Source organism: Lagopus muta, chromosome 2 (genome assembly GCF_023343835.1).
Source record: "Lagopus muta isolate bLagMut1 chromosome 2, bLagMut1 primary, whole genome shotgun sequence".
NCBI classification, from domain to species: Eukaryota; Metazoa; Chordata; class Aves; order Galliformes; family Phasianidae; genus Lagopus; species Lagopus muta.
In genome coordinates this window covers 88,462,947-88,472,303 of record NC_064434.1, presented here as the reverse complement: position 1 = coordinate 88,472,303, position 9,357 = coordinate 88,462,947, and the positions used below count along the sequence as shown (strand labels likewise).

The 9,357-nt window shown below is 42.5% G+C and overlaps 1 protein-coding gene across 1 annotated transcript in view; it reads left to right on the top strand.

Annotated features, from left to right (window-relative positions):
- Positions 1-307: 307 nt before the first annotated feature.
- The window catches only part of PACC1 (proton activated chloride channel 1), a 79,828-nt gene continuing 70,778 nt past the window's right edge, over positions 308-9,357 (top strand). The window contains exon 1 of the mRNA XM_048934955.1: positions 308-414. The gene's annotated coding sequence lies outside the window, so the exon portion shown is untranslated. The remainder of the gene's footprint in view (positions 415-9,357) is intronic.

Genomic DNA, 9,357 nt, shown 5'->3' with positions numbered 1-9,357 from the left:
CCGCGTCATCGTTCCGGGAAGCAGATGGCGTCATCCCGTCCTCCCGCTGCGGAGGGGCGGGGACTTGAAACAAAGGAATAAAAATAGAAGGTGAGGCCCGGGGCACGGTGGCCGCGGCGGTGACGTCGCAGTTGACACCGGTCCCGAGCATCACAAGCATCGCAACCCCTGTCTCCCCCCCTTACGCACTCACACCCCTGAACCGCGCCGCGCATGCGCCGTGCCGCGGGTTATTTATAGGCGGTGGGAGCGAGAGGGGTGACGTAATTCGGCGCTCGCTGCGTCGTGCGCGCGGTGTGTCACGTGCCTGGCGGCGTTCCCGGCGGCCTCGCGCCGTTGCCCAGGCAACCGGGGTCCCGGCTTCCCCTGGAGCGCGCCCTGCCCGCCGGGACCCGCTCCTCCGCCCGGGTTGAGGTGAGGGGGCTACGAGCGGGGCCTTCCGCGCCTTACCCGCGGGACAGGGGGGGAGAGAGGTCACCGACATGCGTGCTGTATCCCCCGCAGTTAATTGGTGCGCGACCGGTTTGCTTCTCGTCCCGGGAGAAGCCCGTGTGTAAAGCCCGGCTGTGCGGCCCTCAGCTCTGTGTGCTGGGGCAGCGGGAAGCACGGCGTGGTCACACTGCCCTCAGGAGCTGCCTTGGATCCTTTGCCATTTTACTGACAGCCAGCTCTTCCTTCGTTAAAAACAAAATTACACGTGTAGGTTTCTCCAAAAGTAGTGCCTCCTGTTTATTTCCGTGCAATCAACAAAAGACAGAAATGGCAGAGTAGCTGTATTTGGTAGAGCAGATTCTCAGCTACGAGAAGTGCTTTTTCAACGTAGCACCCACCTGTGTTGAAGTTAGCTATGTATTTTCACCAGCAATGAACGAGAGCCTCCGTGCTGTGCTCACATTGCTGCGCACGTGGCGGTGACCCGCTGCCGCTATGGCTGAAGCACACTGCCTCGCTGTGCTCACACTTGCTGGTTGGCCTCTAAAAACGTTCAGCAGATACCGATGAATGTCAGTGGGTGCCAATTTTTTATGCATGGAGGAGTTCAGTGATGTGCCGTTGCTCCATAGGCAATCCTGGGTCAGATGTCATTTTGTCAGACTGCCCCTCTGCTGCCATCTGTCGCATGGCCACAGCATGGAATGGGATATTGGTGGGAAGGTTTGACTTCTACTGCCAGAATGCCAATATCTGCCTCTGACATCATGGGCCAACATCATAAAATAGGAGGCATTACATTTGCAGCAGCTGCCCTTACATAGTGATGATTGTGTATTTGAAAGAGTACTGGGCTACGTGCAGGCTTTTAATAGTTGCCTTGGTTAGACAATGCTTAATCGCTACTGTATTTCTGTGTGTCGAAACCAGCTTTTACAGTGATGCTGGGATCTTTTGATTGAGTGAGGAGATGACTTTTTAGGGAAATTGTCCATTGAAGTCTGTGTCTGTCTCAGAGTTGTTGTTTTCTGTATATATACCAGGCAAGAAATAGCTCTTTAGCTTGTAAAGGCTTGTGTCAGATGGTTTGAGCTCAAGGTGAATGTGACAGGCCACATGAAACAGAGTCTGAACTGCACCATCAGTAAGTAGCTTCTGGGCCATTGCTGGCTGAGTAATAGTGAGCAAGTGAAAGACCTGAGAAAATGCTCAGTTGTATAAGTACCAATAGCCATGTCTGTGAAAGAACCTGCACGTGGGAAGAGGCAGTAGATTAGTTGCTGATGATCCTCTTCAGTCAGTCCTTGTTTTAACAACATGCATTCACAGGTGTTGCATATATGATTTGAAGAACTTTGCTGTGCAGGAAATGGTGGTGCAGTACAGTGTAAACTTAAACCAAATACTGCTGTCACAGAGAATGTGAAGACATGCTTGGTGAAGGGTTGCTGCTGATCTGTTGTTGGATCAGCTGATGCAGTGGAAGAGAGGAAAGCAGTGGGCAAGTCTTCAGGTTGGCAAGCTTTTTTCCTTCAATAGCTTTAAAAAAAAATTTGAAAACCTGTACGAATAATTTATGCTGTTTCTAAAATTAGGGTTAGAAAACTGTTCTCTGTCAAAAACCTAGATTGCTACATCAGTTTCTGTGACAGAAACTTAATAGCTGCCGGTTTTCCGTTCGGCTGTTTCTGGTGACGTGCTGCTATGAACACACCTCTCCAACAGAAAACTGTTTAGACCAGTATACGTGCAGTTGCACAGTTAGTTGCTCTGTGTGCAAGAAAATGGCCTCAGGATATACTGTCAGTTCTGCAGTTAGCTCTGCACTGCTCTCAGTGGGCGCTTGCAATGCCTGCCTCGCCATTACAAGGATGACTGGATGCCAACAAGGAAAGTCTTTGGAATGAGCTACCAGAACGTCACTGCAAAGCTTACTGTAATTCTGAAAAAATCTGTAGTGACTGTACATCCCTGGCTGTGATGCAGTATGCTATTACTGGAACCTCTCTGGAAAATGGTTAAATAATCACCTTATCCTGGAAGAAGTCCCGTGCTGTGAAACAAAGTTTTCCCGAACTTTCCCATTTGCCCTCGGTGGCTTTCAGGCAGTGCTGCAGCCTTACCATCAGGAGCCACCTTCCTGGAAGCCCTTGAGCACCAAGCAGAAGCATGCTGTGCATGTCTTGCATAATAAATGTCCTCTGCAGCAGAACCACCATGATTTATGGATCCTACTCATTTGCATTCCAAAATGTGACTTACTCGCTCAGGATTCTGAATGTCCTGATGGAGGTCAGTGGGATGAGCCCAGGAGGCCTCCAGGCATTCAGTGCTGCCTGTCACAAGCTGAAGGACAGAGATGCCAGGTCAGCAGCTGGAGGACATTTTCATAAAGCAGTCCAAGTAGACCGTTTGGGTGCCTCTGAAACACAAGCCCTGTGTTTGTGGACGCCAGAGAGCAAAGGAGCTTAAATTTAGTATTTAATTTTGTTATTAGTCTTCCTGCTAGCCTTTTCTTTCCCACAGGCAGTAATTAGCAGCTGTTCTTTAAGTTCTGTGGTGATTAAAGCGTCTCCTCACTTTTCAGTGCTAATTGCTCTTTTCTCTAAGAGTATCTACTGTTTTCACATAATCAGAGTATTTAAATTCTTAAGAGAATCGTGAGGGTCCACATACCTCTAACAACTTGTTCTGTTGGTTCAATTAAACAAAACATTTTTGACTGCATTCTACATCCTTGCCTTCTATGTTTCCATGTCTTCTGAATCTGGAGTCCATTTTCAAGGCAGACTGTGAGGAGTTTCTGGTGGAACTGAAGAAAGACTCAACAGGACTCTATTTTCAAGGAAGAGAAACCAAGAGGATCTCTTTTGAGTTTCCTTTAATTACAGGCCTGAGGGTAGAGGGAAAGGAGCAATAATTTTTGTTTCTCAATATGATGTTTGCGATTTAGTTCTGCCTGGAGGAGTTGCTGATTTGTTGCTACACTGTAATGCAACTTCCCTGCAGCTATAGGGTTTTGGCTGTGTTACACTGCTGATTGGAGATTGTCTTCCCTTTATCTGTGGGAGCTCTCCAGAAGGCACACCAGAGTTGTATCTGTGACTTAAACATTCTTCTGTGCATTTCTCTCCTCACTCATAAGGATTTCCTTTTGGTGTGATCTGGAGCTGAGTGTCAAGTTGGTTCTTGTAGTTTGGCTTTTTCATTTTAGAGAAAACATGATACATTTGAAACGTATTTGAAATACCGTTTTCTCATTAGATCGTTGGTTATGCAAGGTGGAGGATGGCAGTTACCCTTAAAGCTATTTATTAAACTGTGGTTGTGAATCTAATGAGGGAAGATGAGATTCAAGAAAGGACATGATGAAAGTTTTGGTAGAAGTGGGTATAGTCAGGGTGATGAAGGTGTGAGAAAGTTAATGTCAAAAAATGGTTCACAAACCCTTTGGAGCGTACATCTCCGCTGTTATGCGTGAGCAGCCCTTGATCAGGCAGAGGTGCTAAATCAGTGCTCTGTAGTTTCCTTCTTTATGGCAGTCTTCTTCTAGCAGCACCAAATTCAGGAGTTTTGTGACTTTTTGAGAAGCGTAGAAATTATTTATTTTGTCCCTTCTGTGATAAGTTCTTGCCTCCTAGCAAGTGTAAACAGAACCATCAGTGATCCTGAGCATTTTTCTGTACGGGTGGGAAGAGCAGTTAACTTGGGAGCGAGGGTCTCAGGAATCAGTCCGCCCCAGTTTGATTTAGGTAAGTCATTTAGTACCTTCTGACAAATAGAAATGATGTGTTGTACCTCATAGCAGTGTGGTGAGCATATCATTTAGAATGTTTATATTGTAAACAGTGAAGATAAATAGAAATTGCACTTAAAAGGCCTTTTACTGCTTTCGACAGAACAGGTACTGCAGCGTCTGTATCAAGTAAAACAATACAGCTATTCATAGAAGCTGCTGTAATCTCTCAAGTAAACTTATGGAGCTTGTAAGATTGTTCCATATTGAAGTCTGAATAGCTGTTGGAAAGAAGTCCCTTTTTGACCTCTGCCTTCAAAGCTTGGTCACATTTCAGAGTGATCAGCTACCTGTGAATTAATCGTGAACTGGAACTCGTAAGGATATCAGAACTTCTCACTTAACAATCTAAATTCTGTCCTTCCATTTGATCATCCAGTCCATTCATAGGGTGAGTGCAGAGTTGTTATTTTTCAAGACAGAATGAATTATAAAATTCACAAATGTATTCTTGTTGCAGCTGCTCTCTACCAACAGCACAAATTGAAAGTTTATATTAAACATGACTCTTGATGTTCAGAAATAGAGATCAAGCACCACTGCTGCATTCTGCATTCTAATCCTCCCTGCCCTTACCTCCAATTCCCACCTCCAATAGTGTTTCCAACAGCACAGAGTGAAAATATTTCACATAGGTCTTGGTGCACTCAGGCCCTTTGAGAACTTCAGTACTTCTCTGTTTGTTTCTTCCCAACACCTCACACTGTCCATTTCCACTCGTTCTTATTTTGTTTGTTCTGGCATGATATTTAGCATTATCTAACATTTTAGTGGTCTGGAACTCTCATTTTCAACTGTTACTCAAACATGTGGACAATTTCATTACTTTCATACAGAAACAAATGTAGCGTACTGTGAATTGCAGTGGGAAATTTATTTTGCAAAGCAGGAATGGTTGTGTAAAGAAGTTTAAAAATAAAAATAAAAACAAAAAAACAACCCTTTGTTTTCCCCCAAAGGCTCCTGTTTCTATTACTCTAGACTCAGATGTTCTTGGAACTTGTCTCAATCCTTGGCTTCAGAATTCCTTACTAAATGTGAGGAGTCTGAAATAGACTCTGCAGATCATGCCTGCCATTTTGAAACTTCCATAATCAGCAGGGCACACTGTGTATCATGAAACATCTGTCTTCAGTGAGCACCATGCTTACATGTTCTTCAACTTACCCACTCACTTGCATGCGCAGCAGCAGCAAAGCCATGCATGAACACATCTACGAAGGCAATGTATTTAAATAGTGTCAGCAGAAGTGCAGCGTGTGGTTGACACTAGAGGTGACAACTGTTGCTCTGTGGGAATTTAATCTTTCCACATTTTTTTTATTGAACAATTCTGAGATGGTATCTTCCCTCTGCTCTACCATTAAAAACAGTGCAAATAATATAAAGTTGCCTTCCAAGTTGGGTGTGATTCTTTCCCTCTTGAGCAAGCGTCACACTTCTTGCTAAGTGGAGCGATGCAGGACCAGGTGTGTAGGTTTCTGTGATGGAGAAGATGGTTTGTTTGTTCTTGGCTTCCTTTCTTTGTATGGATTGATGTGTGAGCAAAAGCCAGAGGTTTGGCTGCTAAAACACACAACCTACACTGTTAAAAGTGAAGAGCGTTTTAAAATTTGTTTGATTCCCTTTCAGTAACTATTTTTATGATAAACAAAGTCTGTAGATTGAAATTATCTACTGTTTTTTTCTCCTAGCACCAGGAATACAAATTCTATTGCTGGGCATTGATTTCTGTCTGAACTTGAGTGGCTTCTTAATGCTGTGTTCTCATAAGCAGGGTCTTCTAAGGTTTTGTGATAACGTGTCTGATTTTGCAAACTTTGTGGGACTGGGAGAATTCCCACAAAAGCTTCCTTCCTTCCTTCCTTCCTTCCTTCCTTCCTTCCTTCCTTCCTTCCTTCCTTCCTTCCTTCCTTCCTTCCTTCCTTCCTTCCTTCCTTCCTTCCTTCCTTCCTTCCTTCCTGCCTTCCTTCCTGCCTTCCTTCCTGCCTTCCTGCCTTCCTGCCTTCCTGCCTTCCTGCCTTCCTGCCTTCCTGCCTTCCTGCCTTCCTCCCTCCCTCCCTCCCTCCCTTCCTCCCTTCCTTTTCCCATGGAAGTCACTAATTTGTTTTTGAAAATACCTTTCAAAACTTGTCCAACTGTAAGTCTTTTAGCTTTTTACTTTGCTTTCTATCCTAAATAACAATATTTTTAAGGATCAAGCCGTATACTCCATGAATGTTATTCAGAGTTCTACTGCCAACTGGTTTTTGTTCCACTGCTATTTAGTCTATCATTGCTTTGTGTTCTAGAACACTGGATTGCAGTAATTCTTAGTAGTATCACATGTGAGAACAGCTCCACGAAACTCAGAAAAAGGATATTCTTGAATTGTTATGCTGTGCTAAATGCAGTATTAAGAGATAAGTTTTGCTTTAGAGAAATAAGTTTTGGTTTAGCCTCTGTAATTCAGATTGGTTTCAATAACCGTGATTACAGCGTAGTCTCTTGCCTGCCTCCTAGGCAGTTATGCCATCCTTGATGCAGTCTTTGACAGCTTGGAAATGCAGGTAAAGAAATTAAGATTTTATTCTTTTGCTCTTTCATAACTGCAGTAGAGATCTGCAGTTTATGATTGCTGTTCTACTTAAATGCCAGGTTCTTCAGGGCTGAAAAGAAGCAGTCTTCAGCTGTTGAAAGTAAACATGCATCTGTATCAAAGGTTATTATGATTCATTTTTATGCTTGTTGTCAGTTGTTTGAAAAATATCCTTTCAAATGTAAAAAGATAGATCCTTGTTTATTTAACGATCCATTAGAATATGTTCCTGTGTCACTGAAACAGCGATAATGGAAAGAGGTAAAAATTGATGATTAAAGGCAAGATTTTAAAGTTCATTGAGAGTGTTTTAGCGTTAGTGAATCATATTCTGCATCCAGTAAAGCAGAGATTACCAATTACTTCTGAAGGAGTTTAGGGGAAACTGAATTTGCTGAAATGGTCTGTTTTCACTCAGACTTGCAATACACGGATTATGTGTTGACGTGTATTTAAACCAAACTGATGTGAATACTAAACAGATGTTTCATGGGACCATTTTTTATAATGCACTTGAACCATAAAACATAAGGTGACACTTTTTAATCAGCTTTTCTGATGCTTGCATTGAGGACGTGTGAATTCTAATAGATACAGTGCTCGGTGTCATTGTGCAGATTCTTGTTTGGTTACGAAATACAGTGATCTTATACAATGTTAATGCTGCAATGAAAATCTGGATACAAAATAGAATGATCATTTGTACCAGAGAAAATAAATCACCTTGACCTAAACTAAACTAGTACTCTTGCTAAAATAACTTTCAGAAAGTTTTAAAAACTAGGTTAAATCTTAGTTTCTGTCCATTCTCACTGAGCACGAGGCCAGCAGCAATCAGTTGATAAGTCAATGCGGGGTCCAAGAGTGAAAGCGGAGAAAATGTAAGTCCCCTAATGCTTTTCTCCCCTCATGGAGGAGCTTTCAGAGGTGGGACAGTGCTGTTCCAGTGCAACCCCTTCTGTACCAGTGTCAAATAGCTACACCAAGAGACACAGCTGGGAGATCATCATCTCCATATTGGAATGCGTTACTCTGATAGGTGCTGACTTTTATTAATTCTACTAAAAGGAGTAGAGGAAGTTACTGAGAGTTGCTTCTACCTTTTTTTTCTTTTTTTGCCCCCCCCAAAGTTATGCTTGACTGTTCTACTGAAATCCTCTAGCATTTATAACAAACTTACAGAAAATCCATGAATTTTGGACAATTGATGACTATAAATTATCTCTCCGCTGTGTAGTAATGTTACCTCTTCAGTCATTCAATCACAGGAGTTTTGCTGTTGGTATGTCTGGAAGGATGACTTTCTCCCAGTCTTTGCTTGGCTCTTAGAGCCACAGAAGACCTCTTATTTCTCAGAGAATTGGATTATACATTTATAACAAGATGTAGTAAATTAAAAGGGAACAGTTGCACATAGAAATATTTTCTGCTCTCCCTTTGTTTGCGTTATATGATTTATGTAGAAAACATACTGAAAGCCATTTGTATCCTTTCTTGTGTATCTTTGAATGCCTTTTCTCCAAAACCTGATGGTTTAAAAGAATTCTTACAGCATCTGACACCAAGGATGACCTTGAGGTTTTGCAAGATGTGCTGACAATTCTGTGGTGACGTTTTGCATAACATTTCAGTAAGACAGTATGACAGTATGTCCTTCCTGCTTGCATCTGCTTTCAGAAAACTTCTGTCTTAGGATGATGGAGTAGTTCACTTTCTTATGATTGGCAGTGTCATAACAGGATATAAATTGGGCATAGTGTTTCACCATGTGCAGATGGATGCAGTTTGGAACCAATTTTACAGCGATCAGATTAGACCTTTTCTGAAATACACTACACATGCACACACTGCCTAGTAGTAGCAGTGTGCAGGCAGGGGTACTTAGGTTAGTTCTGAAGAAGCTGGTGGTATCTGTACGTCACAGCATGGTGTCTAGCTCAGGTCTTTGATGTGGTGCAGTGCTGTTGTGGATAGCTGAGTTCTCTTTAGAGCTATGCCCAGACGATATAGAAGCTCATATTACATATTGTAAACTTATCTATTATTTCTGAAACTGCAGAGGTTTAGAAGAGATAGAGGCAAAGAACACTTTGTACAGTTTGCTTTATTCCGCTAGGGTAACTTTAGTATGAATACAAGCAGGTCATAGAAGTATAACAATAACTTGGCTTTATGCACTGAGCCATAAGTACATTTTTTATTCTACATTCTACATATTTATGTGCTTGCATAGCTGTATCTATAGTTCAGCTGCACAAAGAATATGTATAGCAAAGAATAGCTAATGGTTAAGGCTGCTTTTGTTAATATTTGCTTATACATTCTTCTGTCTAACTGCCAATGATGCCAACCGCTTGCAGAAGGACAATAGCGTGTTAATTGACATCAGCTTGGTGGGTGAATTCCCAAAGTGATAATAGGTCCACTGTCGTATACAAATCTTCAACGATGACAAAGGCTTTTAGCACAGTGATGCCTGGTGTATAAATTCTAACTAATGTTAGAAAAAGCTGCCAGATTCTTGGCTCTTGATTTTGTTCAGAAGTCTAGG